General features: G+C 46.6%; 1 protein-coding gene across 4 annotated transcripts in view; it reads left to right on the forward strand.

Annotated features, from left to right (window-relative positions):
- Nucleotides 1-23679: 23679 nt before the first annotated feature.
- LOC115083533 (gastrula zinc finger protein XlCGF57.1-like) overlaps nt 23680-24395 on the forward strand; it is a 44950-nt gene continuing 44234 nt past the window's right edge. For 3 of the 4 annotated variants that reach the window (XM_029587412.1, XM_029587414.1, XM_029587415.1), the window contains exon 1: nt 23680-23819. The gene's annotated coding sequence lies outside the window, so the exon portion shown is untranslated. The other variant, XM_029587413.1, reaches the window with a different exon arrangement.

Here is a 24395-nt window from a genome sequence, read left to right on the forward strand (position 1 = left end):
GGAGTCTCCCTCAAACGGGACTCCCCAGGGGCACAGCGCCTCTTAATTTAAACCCAGCATCTATCTCCTGGGTGGAATTCTTCAAAGGTCTGCATACTTTCGTCCACATGCAGCCGGGGCCTCGGATAACACGGCCACAGCCTCCGCCAGAGGACCTCAACATACCCGGGACCCTCTATGCCCAGAGAAGTGCCTCCACAGCCCAGAAGTCCCATCTTCGGGGACACAGACAACTCAGATGACGATTCAGAAGCCCTGGAGGAAGGGGAACTCCCTCCAGGGACAGAACCTCACCGAACCATGAGACGCTTCTTCACCAAGGACGAGCTTCCAGTCCTAGTCACACACAGTTTGAAAGAGCTCGCTATCCCGGGCACAAGTGCCTTGGGGGAACCTAAGACGAAACCCTCCTAGAGGGACTCCATCAGACCTCCCGTCATTTTCTATTGTTACAAACCATCCAGCAGCTAATTGACATGGAATGGGAAGCCCCGGAGACCATTTTCAAAGGGAGACGTGCCCTGGCAGCCATGTACCCTCTGGACCCCACTGCCATGGATGCCATGGTCTGTGCGGTCTCGAAGCGCACTACTATTCCAGTCGAGGGAGGAGCAGCGCTCAAGGATGCCCAAGACAGACGTCTGGAATCCATCCTCGAACAGTCTTTTGACGTCTCCGCTATGTCTCTACAGATCGCGGCCTGCTGTGCCGTGATGACACGCACCTGCTTATCACAGACCAGGAACAACACTCCCGGGGAAGCCCTGGAACCAGCAGTATCATTCTTCACGGATGCTGCTTCTGATCTGGTGCGCATTGCGGCTAGAGATGTATCATCCGCCGTGGCAGCCAGAAGACAACTCTGGCTCTGAAGCTGGTTGGCTGACACATCGTCCAAAATGAGACTCGCAAGGATGCTATTCAAGGGAACCCTCCTGTTTGGAAGCGAACTGGAGAAGCTAGCCAACAAATAGAGTGAATCCCCACTGCCACGGCTACCGGAGGGCATGAATAAGAGAAACCAGCTACCCTTCCCCCTAATCTCTAGGGGCAGAGGATCACAGCGCTTCAACCCATACAGAAGCATATATCAAACGGCTCGTCCCGCAGGTAGGAGCCAGTCCTTTCGGAACAAGCAAAATAAAGGGCCGGCTCGGGGCCAGGTCCCAGCTGCACCCCACAATGAAAATCAGCCGACCCGTCCAAGGGAAGAAGCCATAGAGGGCAGACTTGCCCTATTCTACCAAAGATGGGTCGAGATAACCTCGGACAATTGGGTCCTAGCCATCATTCGAGAGGGTTATTATCTGGACTTCCACCACATCCCTCCGGACATGTTTGTGGAATCCCCCTGCCACGACCCCTCCAAGATGACGGCAGTGGAAGCTACACTGACCAGATTACTCGCCTTAGAGACTATAACACCGGTGCCCTCGCAACAAATAAATACTGGACGTTATTCCATCTATTTTTCGTTCCCAAGAAAGAAGGCACGTTCCGGCCCATCCTGACCCTCAAGTCTGACAACCGCCACCTGAAGATTCCTCGCTTCCGCATGGAAACCCTACGCTCTGTTATAAGGGCAATACAACCGGGAGAATTCCTTACATCCCTGGATCTGTCGGAAGCCTACCTGCACATTCCGGTCCATCAAGAGCATCAGCGTTTTCTACGCTTCACAATCCTGGACCATCACTACCAGTTCCGGGCACTACCATTCGGGTTAGCCACAGCACCCGGACGTTCACCAAAATCATGGTGGTAGTGGCAGCAACACTGAGGAAGGAAGGAATCCTCGTACACCCTTATCTGGACGATTGGCTGATCAGGGCGAAATCCCCAGAGGAAAGTCACCAGGCGACCAACAGAGTCAAAACTCTACTGGAGAACCTCGGGTGGGTGGTCAAAACAAACAAGAGCTGTTTGCAGCCCTCCCATTCCCTAGAATACCTGGGAGTTCGGTTCAACACCAAACAAGACAAGGTCATCCTAAGACACAGACAAGGAGATCAAAACTGATGACCCAGTTGCGAACCATGTTGAGTGAGATTCGCCCCACAGCATGGGACTACCTCCAAATCCTCGGCCTCATGGCATCCACATTGGAAGTAGTGCCATGGGCAAGAGCTTACATGAGACCCCTACAGCGCTCCCTACTGTCACGATGGAACCCGCTGTCCCAGAACTACACCATTCGTCTCCAGCTCCCAGACAAGGTTCGGACCCAACTATGATGGTGGCTACAAGTAGGCCATCTGAGGCAGGGAGTGAGGCTGTCCTCACAGACCTGGATCCTACTCACCACGGATGCCAGCCTACGGGGATGGGGAGCACACTGCCAGGAGCTAACCGCCCAGGGGCAATGGAACAAAGTCAGGATGGAACATCAGTCACCTAGAAGCACGGGCAGTCAGACTAGCCTGCCTACGGTTCAGTCACAGACTCCGAGACAAATCAATCAGAGTAATGTCGGACAACGCCACAACAGTGGCCTACATGAACCGTCAGGGAGGAACCAGAAGCCAACAGGTGTCTCTGGAAATAGACCCACTAATGACATGGATGGAAGCAAACCTTCAAGAGATCTCGGTCGTCCACATCGCAGTGAAAGACAATGTCTAGACCCAGGAGAATGGAGACTGTTGACCACAGCATTCCAGTTGATGGTAAGCCGTTGGGGAACACCAATCATGGACCTCCTGGCAAACCGGTCCAATGCCCAGCTGCTTCAGCCGCAGACGGGAACCTCAGTCCCAGGGAATAGATGCCCTGGTACAGACCTGGCCACAGGAAACTCTATTATACGTCTTCCCATCGTGGCCCCTATTGGGCGCAATCATCCACAAGATAGAACACCACAAGGAACCAGTACTTCTAGTGGCCACGGACTGGCCAAGAAGGCCGTGGTACGCAGACATGTGAAGGCTACTGACAGGGAGCCCTCTCCCGCTACCGCCACACAGGGATCTGCTCCAACAAGGGCCGCTCCTCCACGAGGAGCCAGCTCAATTCTCTCTTACGGCCTGGCCATTGAGAGGACTCGCCTGAGGAAGAGCGGTTACTCTGGGGCAATAATTGGCACCCTGCTCCGAGCACGCAGGTTTTCCACATCCCTAACATACATAAGGATTTGGAGAGTATTTGAAGCCTGGTGTGAGGACTGCGACATCATTCTACACTTAGTCAAAATTCCCGCGATTTTGGAAGTCCTACAGAAGGGCCTACAGAAGGGATTGTCTCTCAACTCCATCAAGGTACAGGTGGCCACATTGTCATGCTACGGAACCAAGAGTGAGGACTGTAGCCTAGCCTCTCACCTGGATGTCTCCCGTTTCCTGAAGGGAGTCAAGCAGATCCGACCACCCCTAAAGTGTCCGGTGCCTTTATGGAACCTCAACCTGGTCCTGGACTTCTTAGCAGGAACCTCCTTCAGACCTCTCCATGGCCTGTCCTTTCATCTATTAACATTGAAAACAGCTTTCCTAGTGGCAGTCTGTTCAGCCCACCATATCTCCGAGCTACAAGCACTGTCATGCCGAGAGCCTCAGACTCACCCCGGGAACCATCCAGTTATGCACGGTCCCGTCCTTCCTCCCCAAAGTTGTTTCTCACTTCCATCTCAATCTAACCATCTCGCTACCATCGCCAGATGAGCATAAGGATTCGGAAGAATCTCGCTGCCTGCGCCACCTCAATGTCGACAGACTCCTAGTCCGATACCTGGAACGGTCGGAATCTGTACGAAAGACGGACCATCTATTCGTCCTTCACAGCAGGAAGAAGCAAGGGGAAGCGGCCTCGCGAGCAACCATAGTCCGCTGGATCAAAGAAGTTATCAAGGTGGCCTACGTAGAAGCAGGCAAGCCGCTGCTTTTGCAAGTCAAGGCCCATTCCACTCGAGCCCAGGCAGTGTCCTGGGTGGAAACCAAGAAACTGTCACCCGCCGAGATCTGTCGGGCAGCGACATGGTCCTCCATCCACACCTTCTTCAGGTTCTACCGCCTGGATGTTCAGGCTCGAGAGGACACAGCGTTTGCAAGGGCAGTACTAACTGGGCCTCGGGCAGCCTCCCACCCGGTTCGGGAGTAGCTTTTATACATCCCATTGGTCCTGAGTCCATCTGCTACACGCTAGGAAATGGAGAAATTACTTACCTGATAATTTCGTTTTCCTTAGTGTAGACAGATGGACTCAGGACCAATGGGTATAGTGTACTCCTGATAGCAGTTGGAGACAGATCAGCTTTCAATCTGATGTCAGTCCTAGTACATATACCCCAGCAGGAAGTGCTGCTCTTCAGTATTCTCCTTAAAAAGCAATTGTGGATATATGTGTGACTGAATAACTTGGATAACTTGATTAACTTGAACTGGTTGAATTGCTTATAGCTGGAGACCGCCAGTGCCATCAATCAAGAAACATCGACATCCGGTAGGATGGGTGTCCTAATTGGAGGGAAAGCTTGGCTTACCCGTGAATAACTCGCTCTCAGGGATGTCACCTGAGAATTCCATGAATGACGGCAGCCGTGGGTGGGCTGCTGATTCCATCTGTCTACACTAAGGAAAACGAAATTATCAGGTAAGTAATTTCTCCAGTACTGCTAAGAGCCTCAGGGAGAATTATCTTCCTCTGATTTTACTAAGCCTGGTTCCTCCCAGCCTGATGATGGTCTGACTAAGGATTTGTCTGGCCTAACGCTGGATCTTGGAACTTCCTTGACTGGTTCCTCTACAGGAGATGGCAGCTTCGTGGGCCTCGCTCCAGTACCTCCTGGTTTTGGCTTGGATCCTTCTGCCTTTTCATGGGTAGAGTTTTTCAAGGATTGCAATCATTCCTTCAGGCGCAGTCCTCGGCCTCAACCAATCCTATTAGGTCAGATCCTCTGCCGGTGGCCCCTCCCTCTTCCAGTCCTATGTTTAAGCACCAAAGCTGTGGGTATTCCCAACAGGAACCCGGTTGGCACTGATCCTGATTCCCTGGAAGATGGGGAAATTCCTCCAGGACTGGAACTGAATTGGATCATGTTATGGTTCTTTCGTAGAGATGAACTGCCGGCCCTGATTTCCCAGACCTTGAAGATGTTGGGTGTTCCTGAGCAGATTCCATGTCTGAACCAAAGAAGAATTCCATTTTGGTTTCTTTGCGAAAAGCCTTTTTTTTTTTCCTTATTATGGAAGCCATTCAAGAATTGATTAATGTTGAATGGGATGCTTTGGAGGCAAATTTTAAAGGGGGTTAGACATTGGAAAGTCTGAATGCCCTGGATCCAGTGGTTAGAGAGTGTTTGCATTTTCTGAAAGTGGATTAACTTGTTTGTGCTGACTCTTAGTGGACGACTATATTCGTGGAGGGAGAAGCAGCCTTGAAGGATGTACATGATAGGAGGATTGAGACCATCCTTAAGCAGGCCTTTGAGAAAGAAAGAGATTTAACATTAGCTGAAAGCATATCACAAGAAAAAGTCCAATTTATGGAATGGGTGGAAGGACATCTTCAGGTGATCTTGGCCTCTCACATTCCAGGAAAAGACAACGTAAGAGCGGACTTTCTCAGCAGAGAGAGTCTCGACTCAGGAGAATGGGTATTGTCGGACAAGGTGTTTCTGCTGATAGTGAGTCCCTGATGCCTTCCGTTCTTTGACCTACTGGCAACTTTGCGCAATGCGAAAGTTCCTCGATTCTTCAGTCGCAGGAGAGATTCGTGGTTCCTGGGTATCCAAGCTCCCATGCAAGTCCGATTGGAAGACAAGCTGCCTTATTCCTTTCCCCCGTGGCCCATCTGGGGCAGAATAGTTTCCAGGATCGAGGGCCACAGGTGGCACCAGATTGACCCAGACAACCATGGTATCCAGAACTGCATGGTCTCCTGGTTGAAACTCCCCCCCACCCCCCTTTGTCTTCCGCCACATAAGAAATTGCCATGCTGGGTCATACCAAGGGTCCATCAAGCCCAGCAACCTGTTTCCAACAGAGGCCAAACCAGGCCACAAGAACCTGGCAATTACCCAAACACTAAGAAGATCCCATGCTACTGATGCAAATAATAGCAGTGGCTATTCCCTATGGGGTAGATTTTTAAAGTTATGCACGGGCGTAGATTTGTTCGCGCAACCCAGCGTGAACAAACCTACGCCCGAATTTATAACATGCACACGCTACAGCGCGCATGTTATAAAATCCAGGGTCAGCGCACGCAGGGGGGTGCACAAGAATCTGTTGCAGCAGGGACCTGCCGTTCATGAAGATCCAACTCTGTTTTGTCTTACGTTTTGGCCCCTGAGAGGGTTAGCTTGTTGAAGCTCAGATATTCTTTGGTGGTGATTGCCACCTTGCTCCGTGCTCGAATCTTCTCCACCTCCCTAGCCTGTGTGCAGGTTTGGAGAGTGTTTGAGGCCTGGTGTGAGGATCGAGGTGTTCTTCCTCGTTCAGTTAAGATCCTGCTCATTTTGGAATTTTTGCAGCATGGGCAAGTAAAGGCTTAGCACTTAATTCATTGAAGATACAGGCTGCGGCTCTTGCCTGTTTCAGGGACCAGGTGAATGCTGACTCCTTATCTCATTCTGATGTGGGCCATTTTTTGAAGGGAGTGAAGCATCTTTGGCCTCCCCTGAGAATACTGGTTCCATTGTAGAATCATAATCTGCTGTTTTTCTTGGCGGGCCCTACATTTCGACCACTGCGTAGCCTTTCCTTGTGGTTATTGACCTTGAAAACAGTGTTCCTGGTGGTGATATGTTCTGTGCGTCGACTTTCCGAGCTGCAGGCCTTGTCTTGCCAGGAGCTGTTCCTTAGGGTGACTCCAGGAGTGATACAACTCTGTACTGTTCCCTCCTTCTTGATTAAGATGGTCTCAGATTTTCATTTAAATCAGTCCTTGGATAAGGACCGGGATGCAGTAGAGTATCGCCTCTTGCATCCCTTGGATGGCAAGAAGCATGTCGTGCGGTATTTGGAAGTTTCTAAACCTTTCTGGAAAAAACAGATCGCCTGTTTATCCTTCCTGGTGGAAGGAAGCAGGGCGAACAGCTTCGAGGGCTACTATAGTTTGCTGGATTAAGGAAGTAGTCACGGTCTTGTATGTGAATGCTGAAATGTAGTTGCCTACTCAGGGCTCATTCCACTAGGGCTCAGGCAGTGTCATGGGCGGAGATTAGATTGTTGTCTCCCGTCGATATCGGCTATGCTGCGATGTGATCCTCCTTACACACTTTTTCCAGGTTTTATCATCTGCATGTGCAGGCCTGGGAGGATGCAGCCTTTGCACCTGTGGTGTTGACTGGACCGTGGGCAGCCTCCCACCCTGTTCGAGAGTAGCTTTGGTACATTCCACTGGTCCTGAGTCCATCTTTCTACACTCTAGGAAAGGAGGAGAAATGACTACTTACCTGATAATTTCATTTTCCTTAGTGTAGACAGAGGGACTCAGCTTCCCACCCTCGGCTGCCAAATGTTTTTGTCAATGGTCTTCCTGTGGGGCTTTGCGTTCCAGAGGTTTACTGGTAAGTGTTCATCCAGTCCCTAGATTGGGGTACGTACATTTGTTGCTTGAGTTTGTGTCTTGTTGGTTGAGTACAGTAATGGTTGCCTGTTTTAATCAAGTTTTTTGCTACTCTGTCCACAGTTGCTTTTGAAGAGAATATTGGCGGGCTGAGGTCACTGCAGGGTTATATATACTGTGACTTGCTTGCTTGCTCCGACTGCATCGGCTGGCAGGGGAGCATAATCCACTGGTTCTGAGTCCATCTGTCTACACTAAGGAGAATGAAATGATCAGGTATGGAATTTCTCCTTACACAACTTGCTGATGGAGGTGAGAAGGCTGGATACAGAAAGGCATAATAAGGAGGTCCGGCTCATCCTCTGGAAATTGTGTAAACATTATAACATCGCTGTACCAGGAAAACACTGGGATCGTGATCCTGAGAGAGAAGCGGACATTGCAGTAAAGGAAAAAAACGCAGGAAGAAAGTTGCTGATAGAGGTGTCAGTAGCAAGCGTGTACTCTGTGGATCATAGGCAGAGACCAAAGATCCTTTAAGTACCATAAGATGGAACTGGAGACCAAGAAAATGTGGCAGCAGGATGCAGAGCCGGTCCAGATATATTGGGCACCACTGACCTCATTAAGAAGAACTTTTAGGCACAGCTGGAGATGTTGCCTTTGGATAAAACATCTTATGAACTTCAGAAGGAGGCTCTCTTTGGCACAATGCAAGCTTTATGAAGGTCAGTAGTAGTGAATGTGAGAGATCTTATTCCACAAACCCTGACTTAGCATTTGTCTGTACATCTGAGGGACAGAAAATAATGGGACAGAGCGACTCTTGGTAATGTTTGCTCAGTACTTTCACTGAAATGAAGTGGCAAACGAATAGATCTGCAAGTAATCTAAATGTATGTAAATATGTCTTGAAAGATTATCAGGATCAAAAAAAGAGGAAAAAGATCCCAGACAGGGAGCAAAATCAAAAGAAAAATGGGGGATCAAAAGATTATTATAATCAATAAACGTTTACCCATAGGCTAATAGGATACAGTGTGTGATGATTTTTTCTTATTAAAACTGCATCAGCAATCCAGACAGCTTTGAAAGAGATCGCCCGGTCTTCTCAGTCATTTGCGGTTTTAACCAGAGAATGATTTATACAGTTCTTATATTAGATTCTCTTCCTTAAATGTAGTATAGATGGTCGGTATTATAATGTAATGATGTTAAAGCATTGAAAACATCTCTACATGGTCTGGCTGCTGATACGGAACTCTAAAGAGCACAGTAAACACAGAATGTCTGGGTTCAAAAAAGGTTTGGATAAGTTCTTGGAGGAGAAGTCCATTAATGGCTATTAATCAATTTTACTTAGGGAATAGCCACTGCTATTAATTGCATCAGTAGCATGGGATCTTCTTAGTGTTTGGGTAATTGCCAGGTTCTTGTGGCCTGGTTTGGCCTCTGTTGGAAACAGGATGCTGGGCTTGATGGACCCGTGATCTGACCCAGCATGGCAATTTCTTACGTTCTTATGAAAAGGCTCAACCACGGCCTAAGTTTCGCTTGAGAAGCTTCATCAGGAGCCCAACTTGTCAATCTTCAAACGGACAGATAGCGTCTCCCATAGATATGCAGTATAACCAACCTTATAAAGAAAAAATATATACAATAGATGAAATTTCTATAACCACTTAGCTTTAGATGGTCACAAAGGTTGAATCCTTACTCGGAACAGCAATGTCTCCTATTTCTCATAACGCCGAGCAGAGCCCGATAGTAGACACAGCCTCTGTTTAAATCAGGCGGACTTTGAAATCACATGAACCAATGGGAGCACTTCACAGCAGGAATGACGTCATCTCGCGATGATTTAGACAACAATCAGAGAAACACCTGTAGATCTAAACTCGCATTAAGACCAAGGGGTTGTACCGTCTGCAAATGATGTATCCAAATGCTGTTCATATTGAAGTAATAAAAGGTTAAGATCTCCACCACGCCAGCCAGGGCGACTGTGCTTGAGAATACATACACGTAAATCAGTAAATGTGTGCGAACATAAGAACATAAGAAAAATCATTGCAATGATTTAGCAAAGGAGCGGTAACACGATTATTAGCAAGGCAAGAACGATGCTCTCGAGCAGAGCGGTGGCTCTCACAGGATCGAGCCTGTTTCAAAGCTAAAGCAAGCAGTGCGGCGGCTCCTGAATAAAAGAGCGTTGGCTCTCGGGCAAAGCTCCAGGGGAGAGCGGCGACACCAAAAAAAAAATAAAATTTTTTTTTACTGTTTGACACTAAAGAAGGCAAGAAATAAGTTGAAGCTAAAGTTAAGTGTCCCATACTACACTATATAATGAATGGAAATCAATGATTAAAAAATCGAGCATAACAGTCTTAATGAAATAGACTGTTCAAAGCCTGTATAGCTAATGCTTCTGTAAAGAACAATTTATGAGATTTCCGTTCATATTAAGTAAAATATCTTGTTTCCACATATGAAATTTTGTTTGTTGAATTGTAATTGTAGTACATCATATTCATCAGTTATTATAATATTTGTTGGTATACAAAAACAATCAAATAAATAAATAATGTTGGGTTTTTTTACATCGTCCATCTGTTCCCGCTCAATTGTCAATGTGCATTGATGGGACTATGATAAAAATTGTGGATCAAGCAAGGAGCCTAGGAGGAGGAGTTGTTGATTCAGAGCCATCATTTGTTCCTCTGATCAGAGCGGTAGTTAAATTCGGGTTTTATAAGCTATGATTACTGCGCCCATTGAAAGTTACTGACTTTATCCTTGTGGTTCAGGCGTTAAGAGCACCTCTGATCGATTTATTGTAACAGCTTTTTCTCAGGCCTCCCTGCCCGTGTGATTAAGTCCTTGCAGCTAGGAGCCACGTAACCGCCGTCTGGGTAAGCTTGCGTTACCTACCTATTGCTTCCAGATTAAATGTAAGACGGCCTGCCTGGTGCACAAGATAAGCGCTCGGGCAGGAACACCGTGGATCTGTGCCCAGAGAGCTCTGCTTCAGGTACCTTCCCTTAAGCAGGTTCATTTATCCGAAATGCAAAAATCTGCATTCTCAGTTGCAGGCCCGAAGCTTTGGAAAAGTTTGCCGGACGAGTTGAGGTCCGTGAGTCGCTTGAAAGCTTTTTAAAAAAATAAATAAAAATGTAAAAACCCTTTTTTTCTGAGCAAGATATTTTATCCTGTTTGTGAAGTTCAGCTGATTTATTCTGACCATTCTCTAATCCTTTTTTTGTAGTTTCTTTCTGCATTTCTGTCGAGCTGTGCCATTGTTTTATTTTCTTTTACAATCCTGTGGCCTGTTATGCCTATTTTATGGTTGTTTTTTCAATATATTTTATGAATTGTTATGTTGCTGTGTGTGCTCTGTTGTGAGCCACCCCAGATAAAGTTACCCATAAGAAAGATACTGACCCCAGGTCCACTATGGCTCCCTCCCTTGTAGGTTCTCCCTACAGAGACTCCAGGATCTCCTTCCTTCTTGAAGACACCGCAGCCGGGATGTCCCAAACATCTGGCAGACTGAAATCCCCTAGCAATGTTTCAGAGCAATGTTTTGTGCATCTCCTGGGTCTGGGATAGAGGGCCCTGTCTGACAGCAGTAGAAACAGATGTTCCGTTCCCTCTTTCCAGATTAACCCCCGGTGCTGCCTCCTTACCTCCTAAGCCCTGCGAGTTTAGTTTAGTTTTACTGTGTTCGTATTTTATTATTGTTATACTCTGCATTGGATGATTTAATTAAATCAGGAAAGTGGTTTATACATTTTATTAAAAATAAATACATTTTATATATATATATATATATATATATATATATATATATATATATATATATATATATATATATATATATATAATCTATCTGGATACCTTAAGTCCTTCAGATCAAGTTCGGGACTTAAGGTATCCAGATAGATGAAAACATTTGTATGAAAATGCACATAAATAAAATAATTACTGCAGGCTACGCCAACATACAAACATAAGAATTGCCATACTGGGTCAGACCAAGGGTCTATCAAGCCCAACATCCTGTTTCCAACAGTGGCCAAACCAGGCCATAAGAACCTGGCAATTATCCAAACACTAAGAAGATCCCATGCTACTGATGCAATTAATAGCAGTGACTATTCCCTAAGTAAACTTGATTAATTGCCGTTAATGAACTTCTCCTCCAAGAACTTATCGAAACCTTTTTGGAACCCAGCTACAACAACTGCACTAACCACATCCTCTGGCAACAAATTCCAGAGCTTTATTGTGCGTTGAGTAAAAAACAACTTTCTCTGATTAGTCTTAAATGTGCTACTTGCTAACTTCATGGAGTGCTCCCGAGTCTGTCTATTATCCGAAAGAGTAAATAGCTGATCCACATCTACCCGTTCTAGACCTCTCATGATTTTAAACACCTCTATCATATCCCCCCTCAGCCATCTCTTTTCCAAGCTGAAAAGTCCTAACCTCTTCAGCCTTTCCTCATAGGGGAGCTGTTCTATCCCCTTTATCATTTTGGTTCCCTTCTCTGTACCTTCTCCATCACAACTATATCTTTTTTGAGATTCGGCGACCAGAATTGTACACAGTATTCAAGGTGCGGTCTCACCATGGAGCGATACAGAGGCATTATGACATTTTCCGTTTTATTCACCGTTCCCTTTCTAGTAATTCCCAACATTGTGTTTGCTTTTTTGACTGCCACAGCACACTTAGCTGATGATTTCAATGTGTTATCCACTGTGACTCCTAGATCTCTTTCTTGGGTTGTAGAACCTATTCCCTGTACGTACCCGGATCAGTCCAGACCATGGGTTAAGCCCCTGTTCCAGCAGGTCGAGACAGACCAGAATTCTGAGGCTGCCCATATAAGGACAGAACCTACCCAGGAACCCTCAGTATTCGTCTGTCTCCAGCAGGTGGAACATCTCACCCTTAGTTCCCTGTTTAGCTTGCCTTCTGGGTTTTTTTCTTCTTTCTTAAGGGCAAGCTCACGCAAGTACCTTTATAATTTGCTTTCTTAAATATTTAAAAAATAAATACAAAAGTGAATTTTTTCTCTGTTTGTCTGTGTTTAGGGTAGACACTCTTGTCTCCCTCGCTCTTGGGTTTCCTAGGGGGGCTTTGCCCTTTGATATTTATCAGCCTAGGTTCCCTTCCCGGTGACCTGTGTGGGTGATACTGGTGGTGCCAGTCTCCCTCTCCACCTACCTGCTGCTATGCCCCGAGATGCCCATTCCTCGGTTGTGCCTTTCAGGGACGAGTTTCATTCCCCTCACTCTGTGATTCAAAATAAATTATCTCCTACTTTAAACTTCACAGACTTTTTTTCCTATACAGTTTCTTTTAATTTAAAAAAAAAAAAAAAAGGGAAAAGGAAAGTGCAGCAGTTTTTATTTTTGTGAAGAGAGAGCGGGGTTCAATCTCCCGCCTTCCTCCTCTGGGGCTCCCAGCTCAGCTGATTGTAATTACATCGCGGCTCCCTCCTCATGCCGTGGCCACTTTGTTGTATTGCCTGTGAAGAGTCGGCCTCCCGACTCTCCCGCGAAGATGTTTGTTCTAGGTGCCTTTCTGGGGGTGAAGGCTCCTCTTTCGATTCGCCAGTAATTCAACCACGGGGAAGGACTCCCTGCCGTGCTGCCAAGCCGTTTCCGTCCCAGGATCGCGCGGCTGCGGCGGCCATTTTGAATTTTTCTGATCCTTCTCTTCCTGCTTCTTTGAGAGCAGAAGACTCAATTCCTTCACTTTTCCCCCCTGATTTGAGCCCGGTTCGCTCTCGGGGTACTGGCTCTGACCCCCCCCCGCAAAAAATTCGGCCCGGGCCCGTTTTTCATCAGAATTTGTCTTTTAATGCATGAGTCTTATCTGGCCAGTCTGCAAAGGGAAGTGGACCCCCCTCCTGTTGTTCCCCCCCTCCTCCAATCCCTCCTAATTTTCCTAGGCCTTCCCCCAAGGTGGGTTTGGACCCTCAGGGCCCTGTTAGGGTTTGCTTAGTCCCTGGAGCCCCCCCTCCCGAGGCGGACCCTCCTCCCCCGCCTTCTTTGGACCCGCTTGATGTTGGGGATGATGATGATTCCACTCCCCCCCCCCCCCCCCCCCCTTAGAGGGTGATGATCCGCGTGTCCTGCGTTTATTTCGGCAGGAAGAGTTGGAGCCTCTTATTCCCTTCGTTCTTCAAGAACTGGGAATTGATGCCCCCCCCCCAGATGATTCTGTGGCTGCAGCGATGACGCCAAACGCGGACCCGGTCCTTACCGCGTACGTTCCCTTTTCATCCTATGCATCGCTTGCTCCTCCTTAGGGAATGGGAATCTCCGGAGACGGGTCTCCGCGTTGGGAGAGCTATGGATAAACTATACCCGCTCCCTGAGGACTGCCTGGACATGTTAAAAATTCCCAAAGTGGATTCTTCTGTCACCGTGGTGACAAAGCGCACTACCATCCCGGTGGTGGGTCCCACAGCATTATGGGATGTACAGGACCGTAAACTTGAATTTTATTTAAAACGCATTTTTTAAGTCTTAGCTCTTGGTGTCCGGGCGACAATTTGCAGCAGTCTCATGCAGCGGGCAAGCCTTAGGTGGATGCAGCAGTTACTCAGCACCCAGGACCTCCCGTCTGCAGAGGCTGAGCAAGCTGAACGTTTGGAGCACTATAGTCTATGGTGCTCCAAACGTCTATGGTGCGGATGCACTTTATGATTTGCTTCGGGCTCAAGCTAAAGCTATGGTTTCAACGGTATCTGCCAGACGTCTTCTCTGGTTGCGCGATTGGTCTGCTGATGCTTCTTCTAAGGCTCGGTTGGGCAATCTTCCTTTTAAGGGCAAGTTGCTTTTTGGTGAGGACCTAGAACAGCTTATTCAGTCCTTGGGGGAAAACAAGGTCCAGAAGATGCCAGAGGACCGTTCCAAACAGTCGAAGTCTTTTTTCTCGACTCGTTCTCGCTTTAGGGGGAATCGCTGTTATGTTAACAGAGCCCGTTGATCCTTCCCCAGGGGAGGGGTATCCAGGTCACAGTCTTGGTCCCATTCCTTTCGTGGCCGTCGAGGTTTCCGAAATGGCCATCAGCAGTCCACCACCTCTAAGTCAGCTTCCCAATGAGATTCGGCCGGTCCATTCCTCCGCACGAAACTTAGGTGGGCGTCTTTCTATGTTTCTCGAGGAGTGGGCCAAAATAACTTCCGATCTCTGGGTCCTTGATGTGATAGAGCACGGCTACGCATTAGATTTTGCCAGATACCTGCCGGATCTCTACATCGTTTCCCCTTGCGGCCATTCCAAGCGACCTGCGGTTTGCCACACCTTGTTGAATCTTCAGGAACTGGGGGCAATCATTCTGGTTCCGGTACACAAAAGGGGCACCGTCCAATATTCAATTTACTTTGTTGTTCCCAAAAAAGACGATTCTTTCTGTTCCATTCTGGATCTCAAAAGGGTCAATCAGGCCCTCAGGGTTCCCCCTTTCAAAATGGAAACCCTGTGGGCGGTAATTGCAGCGGTTCGTCTCGGGGAATTTCTTGCTTCCCTAGATCTGAAGGAGGCTTATTTTCACATCCCCATTCGTCAGGAACATCAGAAATTCCTTCGTTTTCAGATCCTAGGTCAGCACTTTCAGTTTCGGGCTCTCCGTTTGGTCTCGCCACTGCTCCCCGCACCTTTACCAAGATCATGGTAGTCATTGCAGCAGCTCTTCGCCGGGAAGGGATCTTGGTCCATCCTTACCTGGACGATTGGTTGATAAGGGCCAAATCCGTCTCTCTCTGCGCGCTCACAGTAGACAGAGTTTTAGCACTTCTCACATCTCTCGGGTGGATAATCAATTTCTCCAAAAGCACCCTTCAGCCCTCGCAAGAGCTGGAATTCTTAGGCGCTCTTTTCAACACTCGGATCGGGAAAGTTTTTCTTTCAGACTCGAGGACAATCAATCTGATAGATCAGTTGAACATTTTTGTCTCTCTCCCTCTTCCCACGGCATGGGATTACCTCCAGGTTCTAGGGACCATGGCTTCCACGATCGATCTCGTCCCCTGGGCGTTTGCTCATATGCGTCCTTTACAGAAAGCATTATTGTCCTGTTGGAAGCCGATATCCGAACAGTATCAGGAGATTTTTCCTCTCTACGACTCTACCATCGCCAGCATTCAATGGTGGTTTTCCCCGGCCCACCTTCTCAGGGGAATGCCTCTTTTGACTCCCTCTTGGGTCATAGTAACGACAGATGCCAGCCTCTCCGGTTGGGGAGCTGTCTGTCAATCTCAAATGACGCAAGGGTTCTGGTCCCTGTCCCAATCTCGATGGCACATCAATCGCCTAGAAGCCCGAGTGGTTCGCCTAGCCCTCAAGTTTTTTCTTCCTCTGATTCGTCACAAAGCTGTCCGAGGTCTATCAGACAATTCCACCACTGTAGCTTACATAAATCGACAGGGGGAACTCGAAATCATCTAATGGCATTAGAGACCAGCAAGCTTTTTCTTTGGACAGAGAAGCACTTGGATCGCCTGGCAGCTTCCCACATAGCGGGCAAGGAGAATATTCAAGCCGACTTTCTCAGTCGACAACATCTCGACCCCGGCGAGTGGGAGTTGTCAAACGAGGCGATGGACTTAATCGTGCACAGGTGGGGTCCCCCTCACCTGGACCTCATGGCGATGCTAGCCAACGCCAAGGCTCCCCGGTTCTTCAGCTGGTGGAGGGAGCATTGTTCAGAAGGGGTGGACGCGCTGGTTCTTCCCTGGCCCTCAGACATTCTTCTCTATGTGTTCCCACCGTGGCCGTTAGTGGGGAAGGTTCTTCGGAGAATAGAACTCCATCGCGCTCTGGTCATTCTCGTGGCTCCCGAGTGGCCCCGATGGCCGTGGTTCGCGGATCTGGTGAATCTCTCGGCGGACGGACCTCTTCATCTCTGTCATCTGCCCCATCTTCTGCGGCAGGGTCCCGTATTTTCCGACCAGGCGGATCGCTTCTGTCTAGCGGCATGGCTTTTGAACGGAGACGTTTAAGACGCAGAGGTTATAAAGATGAAGTTATTGCCACCCTTCTCAGGGCCCGCAAACAATCAACTTCCCTTACTTATGTGAGTCTGGAAAGTTTTTGAGAATGTTTGTGAAGAGTTGGGTGTTTCGGCTCGCTCACCTTCTGTTGCGGTTTTACTTTCTTTTCTTCAGCATGGTCTCTCCAAAGGTCTTTCAGTTAGCTCTCTGCGTGTTCAGGTCTCTGCCCTTGGTTCTCTCCTGGGCACCATTGAGGGTCAGCCGGTCGCCTCTCATCCAGATGTCGTTCGTTTTCTCAGAGGCGTTAAGCATTTAAAGCCAACTGTTCGGTCTATTTGTCCTTTGTGGAATTTGAATTTGGTGCTTCGAGCTCTCTGACTGGCTCCGTTTGAGCCTCTTCGTCATGCCACTCTCAAAGACTTGACTCTCAAGACTGTTTTCCTGGTTGCTATCTCTTCAGCCAGGAGAGTGTCTGAGCTTCAAGCTCTATCTTGTAGAGACCCTTTCTTACGTTTTTCGGACTCGGGCGTTTCCCTTCTTTCTTACCTAAGGTTGTTTCATCTTTTCATATTAACCAGTCCATTGAACTCCCCGCTTTTTCACCAGAGGATCTCGCGGCTTCTGGTAATAGTGATCTCCGTCGTCTTGATGTCAAGCGAGTCTTGTTGCATTATCTTGAGGTCGCTAATGATTTTCAAGTTTCTGATCATCTTTTCGTTCTGTGGAGTGGTCCTAACAGAGGGAAGCAAGCTTCTAAGTCTAAGATTGCTCGCTGTTTGAAGGAGGCGATTTCTTCAGCCTACATTTGCAAGGGCCGACCAGTTCCTGAAGGCCTTAAAGCTCATTCTTTACGTTCTCAAGCGACTTCTTGGGTGGAGTCTCAATTGGTGTCGCCGCAAGAAATATGTAGGGCGGCTACTTGGAAATCTCTTCATACTTTTGCTCGTCATTACCGACTCGATGTTCAGGCTCCAGTTTTTGGTTCCTTTGGTCGACAGGTTCTTCGAGCGGGACTGTCTGGGTCCCACCCTCTATAGGGAAGCTTTGGGACATCCCATGGTCTGGACTGATCTGGGTACGTACAGGGAAAGGAAAATTAGTTCTTACCTGATAATTTTCATTCCTGTAGTACCACGGATCAGTCCAGACACCCGCCCGTTTCTTATTCTGTCCGCTCGAATTCGTTCTTGTTAATCTTGGGTTTTTTTTCCTTCTTACAGGTTTTTTCTCTATTTTTGTCTCCTGTATCATCTTTCTGGGATTTACTGTTAGGCACCGAAAGCATCTTTGCGATGATCAGGGGTAGTTATACAAGAACGTTTAGTCACACAGTTCATTCAATTGTTATTTTGTTTTAAATTATATTTGTTATTTATCCTGGTACTTGCTTGATCTTATACCTTTTCTGCTTTGACAATAGTTATACTGAGGGTTCCTGGGTAGGTTCTGTCCTTATATGAGCTAGCCTCAGAATTCTGGTCTGTCTCCACCTGCTGAAACGGGGGCTTAACCCATGGTCTGGATTGATCCATGGTACTACAGGAACGAAAATTATCAGGTAAGAACTAATTTTCCTATATGTCCTGAGAACATACGCAGTAAGTTTTTCTTAGCAGTAGCTTGGCAATATTTCAGGAAAGTTAATAGGCAAAGAGATCCCTTCTGTACATGTGCAGTCCAAAAGCACACGGTAGAAGCTATGAATTCCTGCTAAGAGCTACAGATTAGCATGACAAGCTTCGCAGAGCCCCAGAATTTCCTGCGCAGTCCATCATCATTCATTTCTAATGAGTCTTGGAGATTAAGTATTTTCTCCTCACTTATGTTTCCAAGTCAGTCTACTGACCTGCCAGGCCATGACATTTTGGAAGTATTTCTGACTAGCAGTGAGACATGTTCAGATGCATGTATTGTATTTGATTTTCTTCTTGCTCTATCTATATCTGATGGAAAAATTTATAAATAGAGTTATAGAAACAAAAATCTCTTCCAGGGCCAGCAGTGTTGGCAGGTGAGGCAAGGGAATCCCCACCACGGCTATCACCAGCAGTACTCGGCCCCAGGGAAGTGCAGAGAGGCTCTGGCACAGAGGAAGATCCTCTGGATCCAGTTTCAGAGGATTTGCAGGAATTTTCTGTGTGTTCTATATTACTCGTGCATAAAACTTATTTAGCAAAAAAAGGTAGCAGGAGATGTTTGCTCTTGGTCCCAATCTTTGTCCACCAAGGATTCTCGGCCGGTGAAGAGACCTGAGCTGGCAAACAGGAAGCGGTCCACAAGCCTTTGACGATGTTTGGGTCATTCCCCTCAGCCAGAGAGACCGAGAGGGGCACGGATGATTCAGAGGATGGTGCAAGTGTATAAACAGTTGGAAGTGATACATAGAATGGAACATCTCACTGTTTATAGGAAGAATAAAATTAAGATTTTTACAGTCATTTAGAAAGCTTCTGAGAGCTGGTGGACCTAATTGGGGGGGGGGTGGGATTGGGTAGAGAGGGGAGGGAGAAATGGGGATGGGGAGGCAAAATGGGATCTGAGGAGGAACCTGTTATGAGTACTATAAGGTGTGAGATGTAGAGAAACCTATTATTATTATTCTGTTTGTCTGATTTAACTATATACTGTTTCTTGTTATTGTCTGTTCCTCAATAAAATAAAAATGATAAACAAAAAGGGGAAGTTTCGTTCAATTTTGGATTTCAAGAAGGTAAATGCGACTCGTTTCCGCATGGAGACTCTGAGGTCAGTCACAGCGGCGGTACGCAAGAGGGAGTTCTTGGCACCTCTCGACTTGACAGAGGCATATCTACACATAGCCATAAGCCAGAGGAGCAGCGCTTTCTGTGGCTCAAGATCCTAGGGGAACATTTTCAGTACATCCGTACCTGGACGACTGGCTCGTTTGAGTGAAATCGGAGGATCTCGGTCAGTGGTCGGTAAAGCAGGTACAGCTGTGGTTATGGGCAGGGTGGAAAGAGCAAAACTCTAACCATGGAACGATCCCGCTAAACCCAGATCAACCAATCACAACAGCCCGTCTTTAAGGCAACATCCGCGCTATTTTCCCAGCACCACATTACCAGATTAATACAGTGTTTAGACATATAAAGTGCCATCTAGTGGTCTTCAAATAATATTACCTGAACAGAGCTATTAAACATTTTGTTTTCTTTCAAATAGGGAAACCATGAACATCCCTGGGTCTCCCCTACCCAGATCCTCTGGTACTGCTGCCCAATCCCAGCAGAGTGCACCATATTCGTGGGGATCTCCCTACGTTTGACTCAGAATTCCTGTTTTTATGGTCATACTAGACCTACTAGAGCTACTAGAGATATTCACAAAGGCACTCTGAAATAACCCCCCACTAAAGCCTCACGCCTCTCTACGACCAAAGACAGAGCTTTTTCGATAGCAGGCCCATCTATCTGGAATAGCATCCCATCAAATCTCAGATTAGAGCCATGCCTTTTAACTTTCAGAAAAAGACTTAAAACTTGGCTCTTTCACCAAGCCTTCGCCGATCCACCAGTCTTACACTAGTGTCCTTCAATCTAACCCAGCCTGGCATTTATACTCATGAACAATGGACTCTGAAAATTCTAGGTTAAACTTCCAGGTTAAAGCACCTTTTAAGCTTTAACCCGTACGCTCTGGTATTATGTTGTAATACGTTATAATTTCTTCCTGCCTTATCTTCCTTCCAGCCTGTTGCAAGCTTCCAAGTTCTCCTCCCCTGTTCATTGTAACTTTGACTTATTCCTACCTATTGTTATTTTCGTTCACTTGAATTGTTTACTCCATTTATACCCCTTGTTAAATGTGAACCGATCCGATATGGTTATTTACTATGAAGGTCGGTATATAAAACTGTTAAATAATAAATAAATAATAAATATGTAGCACATGCGATGTGATAAACTGTTATCATCTTCATTAGATCAGTGATTACAGCTCTGATAACTGTATCACTCCTGGAGAAACTGGAGTCTTTGTGGGATGTAATATATCATTTCTGCAGGTCCTTTAAAAGATATCTCAAACAGCTTTTAGGAAAATGGATTGTGGGATTAAATAAACTGCACACTTTTAAGCTTTTGTTGTTTGTGGGATGAGTACCCAATAATATATATATTTGGGTGAAGGTGCCTGTCAAGTGATTTTTTTTTTAATTTAATCTTTATTAAATTTTTCAATTCATGACATAATACTGTCATTTACACAATACGGGTGTCTACATTTGTAAATTCCCCAATCAAAGATTATTTAAGTAAATATATCAATTCATAAAAATCCATTATAAAGACCTCAAAACATTACACATTCTCTTAAACATCCTTGGTACTATGAAATAGGAGGAATCAACATCTTATTAGAGCATCAAAGCAAAATTAAATTACATATATAGATTGGAACTAATAACCTCTTTTCTCAACTACTTTGCGAATACCATTATTCAGAAACCACTTCCCCCAACAAATTCTTAGCCTCTAGGAACTTTTTTAGATCTGAGGGTTCATAATAGATATAATTTATATTATTTAATTTTTCAACGAACAAGCAAAACAGAGAGGGAAATGGAATATAATTCTCCAAACAACAATTAAATATAACAAACAGACAATATCATATGCCTATGCTCAAGAGTGTTTAATCTGCTGTCTCTCGCCCCCGATGGACCTCAGGCAGTATTCAGCCTTCTGAGCGAATTTCATATAATCATTTATTGTCTCTTGTTCTAAATATTCCACACAAATATTTCTCTTTTATGAAAGTACTCAATTCATTTCTTTGTAGCATCTATAGCTGCATAATGTATGTCAGCCTACAAAAATATTTAAAAAGAATTCTTAGCCGCACTGTGAATCATTCAAAACCCGACATGGGCCATGTTTCGACTAAAAAGTCTTCTTCAGGGGAAATCTTTTTATTAACGGCAAAATATTCTCAGATCCCGGACCATTTCATACGTCTCTAAACGGATCATAACATGGCGACTCAGCGTCGCCATTTCATACGTCTCTAAATGGATCATAACACGGCGACTCAGCATCACCATGTTATGATCCCTCTCTGTTTTGCTTGTTCGTTGAGTAATTATTTGCTGGCCGATACAGTAAAGTCAGCGGGAGAGCAGACGAACGCCCGCTCTCCCGGCGCGTGCACCGGCCCCTCACCTGTGCGCACGATGCAGTATGCAAATTAGGTTGCGCTGTAGAAACGGGGAAAAGGAGGAGCTAGGGACACTAGTGCGTCCCTAGCGCCTCCTTTTTGACAGGAGCAGCGGCTGTCAGCGGGTTTGACAGCCGACGCTCAATTTTGCCGGCGTCTGTTCTCGAGCCCGCTGACAGCCACGGGCTCGGAAACCAGACGCCAGCAAAATTGAGCGTCCGGTTTTCGGCCTGACAGCCGCAGGCCGAATTCAATTTTTTTTTTTTTACTCTTCAGGACCTCCGACTTAATATCGCTATGATATTAAGTCGGAGGGTGCACAGAAAAGCAGTTTTACTGCTTTTCTGTACATTTTCCCAGTGCCGGAAGAAATTAGCGCCGACCTTTGGGTCAGCGCTAATTTCTGAAAGTAAAATGTGCAACTTTCAAATTTTTGAGGCAAAATGGATTCTGATCCTAAGGCTCTGGCACTGATCACCCCATTGTATGTGTCAGAGCCTTCTCCTTCATCCTGATTACAAGGTTCTATACCTCCTCCTTCTTGTATTGCCTTGTCCCCTAGTACAGAAGAATTAACTCAAAAGTTTTTAATGCAGATAATCCACCAAGGGGGGGGGGGGGGGGGTGAAGGCGTATTCGGCGCTACTGGACTTAAAGATATCAATGAAGCAGGTGATACTTCTTTATGCTCAATCATAGGCATCACAGCGCCTCCTTCTACGGGAGGTACTTCTGGGGCTGAGTTGAAAAACTTTTCGATTTTAGACTGGGAGGGGGTTGCTGGGGAGGATGTGGTTATTACCTCCCTCAGCTTCCCCTTTCCGATTCGTGTATGGCATCTCTAGATACTAAGAAGAAAATTCAAGAAAGGTAGAAAAGTGTTCAACTCTGTCCAGTAATTTGAAAATTTGATTCCACCAGCCTGTCAAGTGATTATTACTGTAAAGTAGAACAAGTGCAAGGGTATGAGATGCCCTAGGGAAAACTTCAGCCATGTGCCCCTTCCCCGTCCAGCCCCACTCAGAAGCCTTCCTCTTCCTCTGTCTCCTGACCCCCCTCCCAGCTCTGGCAGTGTTCTCGCCTGCTCCCACAATCATACGTGAGGTTCTGAGGACACAGCCAGCAGTTCCATTTCTGCAGTGAATTTTGAAGTGAGGTTGAGATAAGGTGCAACTGAAAGCCACTGCAATGGGAGAGAACCATCTGGGTGAGGGAGACAGAAGAAACAACAGCGAGGTTGCTCCCACTGCTACAGCAAGGCTTGGGCCTCAATCGATGCCAGCCTGCTGCTGCCGTAAAAACTGTGGAATGCTAGGCAGCTACGTAGTACACCCAGTGCTTCCACCGGCCCAGACTGTGAAGCCCAGCACTGAAAATCTCCCACTTAAAATTGCTCCCCCTTGGCAGCTCTAACCTGGGGAAGTGAAGGAATGAGAAAGTGAACATTACGGGCTGGGGGGGTCTGGCAGGAGCAGAGTAAATAGTTATTGTAAGGGAAGGGGCAAGTGAATGCCATACTGCTATTCTGTTTATTTAAAAAGCACAATATGGTGATGCATTTTATTGAGTTGCTAAGTTAGGTTACTGCATTTTTCAAGATATTTTTCGTCTTTGCCTTTCAAGCTTTCTCCAGGTGTAGTTTGTTGGAATACGTATTGCATTTTTTTAATGTGATAATTTCTAATTTCTTTTTGCATATTTTCTTTGGCATTAAGTATAACTTCTAGACACTGCGAGGAGGGAAAAAGGGATCCCCCCCATGCTCACTTGCAAACATTATAGTACTTCACTCATTGTTGCCAGATTTGGCTACTTCGTTTCCCGTTCTGCAGAAAAAAAAAAACCCATCTAAGCTGATTGGATTCGTTTTGGGTTGGACCCCCCGACGAACGACTGTGAGTGCTTGCAATCCTCCTTCTTAGCTGCAGGTAGACTGATGACGCACAGCAGCCCCGCCCGCAGTCGCAGAGGGATGATTGTTCAACGGCCGTAGCCAATCAGAGTCGGCAGGAGCAACAAACCGGAAGAAAGCGGCAGAGGGAGAGCTCTTCCGCCTCTCGTACTGTTAACCCAGGAATTTCCTTTTCCCAAGCAGGAATAAGAGATTGCAGGGAAGCTCAGCCACGGAGCCGGGTAAGCGGTGCCTTTCCGGTCTTGAGGAGCTGCAGGCAGGCAGCAGGGGAGGGAAAGCAAAGCGGGGTGAGGGCTTTGGTTCCCACTCTCAGCAGCCTCCCCGCCCTCCTGAGGGGCTCCTCTCTCTGCTTCCCTGAGGATTCCCAGCAATTTGGCTTTCAGAAAATTGAGCATAAAAATGTTAGGATTTAGGGGGCAAAGTTTTGTCAAGAGAAATCCCCACAGGACCAAGTGGTTTGAATAGGAGCTGAGTGAGGGGGCTAAGCCCCACCCCGGTGAGGAGAGGAGAGGGGAGTTAGCCCAGGAGAGGCTCCGCGCAAAGCTCCCTATTTTACTTCCATACAGAAACCTGAGATTTCTCTTTAGTGTTATTAATTTGTAATTTTTATTACTTTTTTTCAATTTGATATTCCTTATTGGGTGAGGCGTCTCTGTCTGTCCCATGTGTGACTGAGCTGAGGGAGTCAGTTAATGTGTAGTCTTTGTATAAGGATCTGTAGCACTCCAGCTGGTTTTATTTTCCAATAGCTTTTTTTATGTCACATATGACAAAAAGCACATTGTAAGGCTGCTCTA

The sequence above is a fragment of the Rhinatrema bivittatum genome, chromosome 2, assembly GCF_901001135.1.
Source record: "Rhinatrema bivittatum chromosome 2, aRhiBiv1.1, whole genome shotgun sequence".
In the NCBI taxonomy this organism is placed as follows: Eukaryota; Metazoa; Chordata; class Amphibia; order Gymnophiona; family Rhinatrematidae; genus Rhinatrema; species Rhinatrema bivittatum.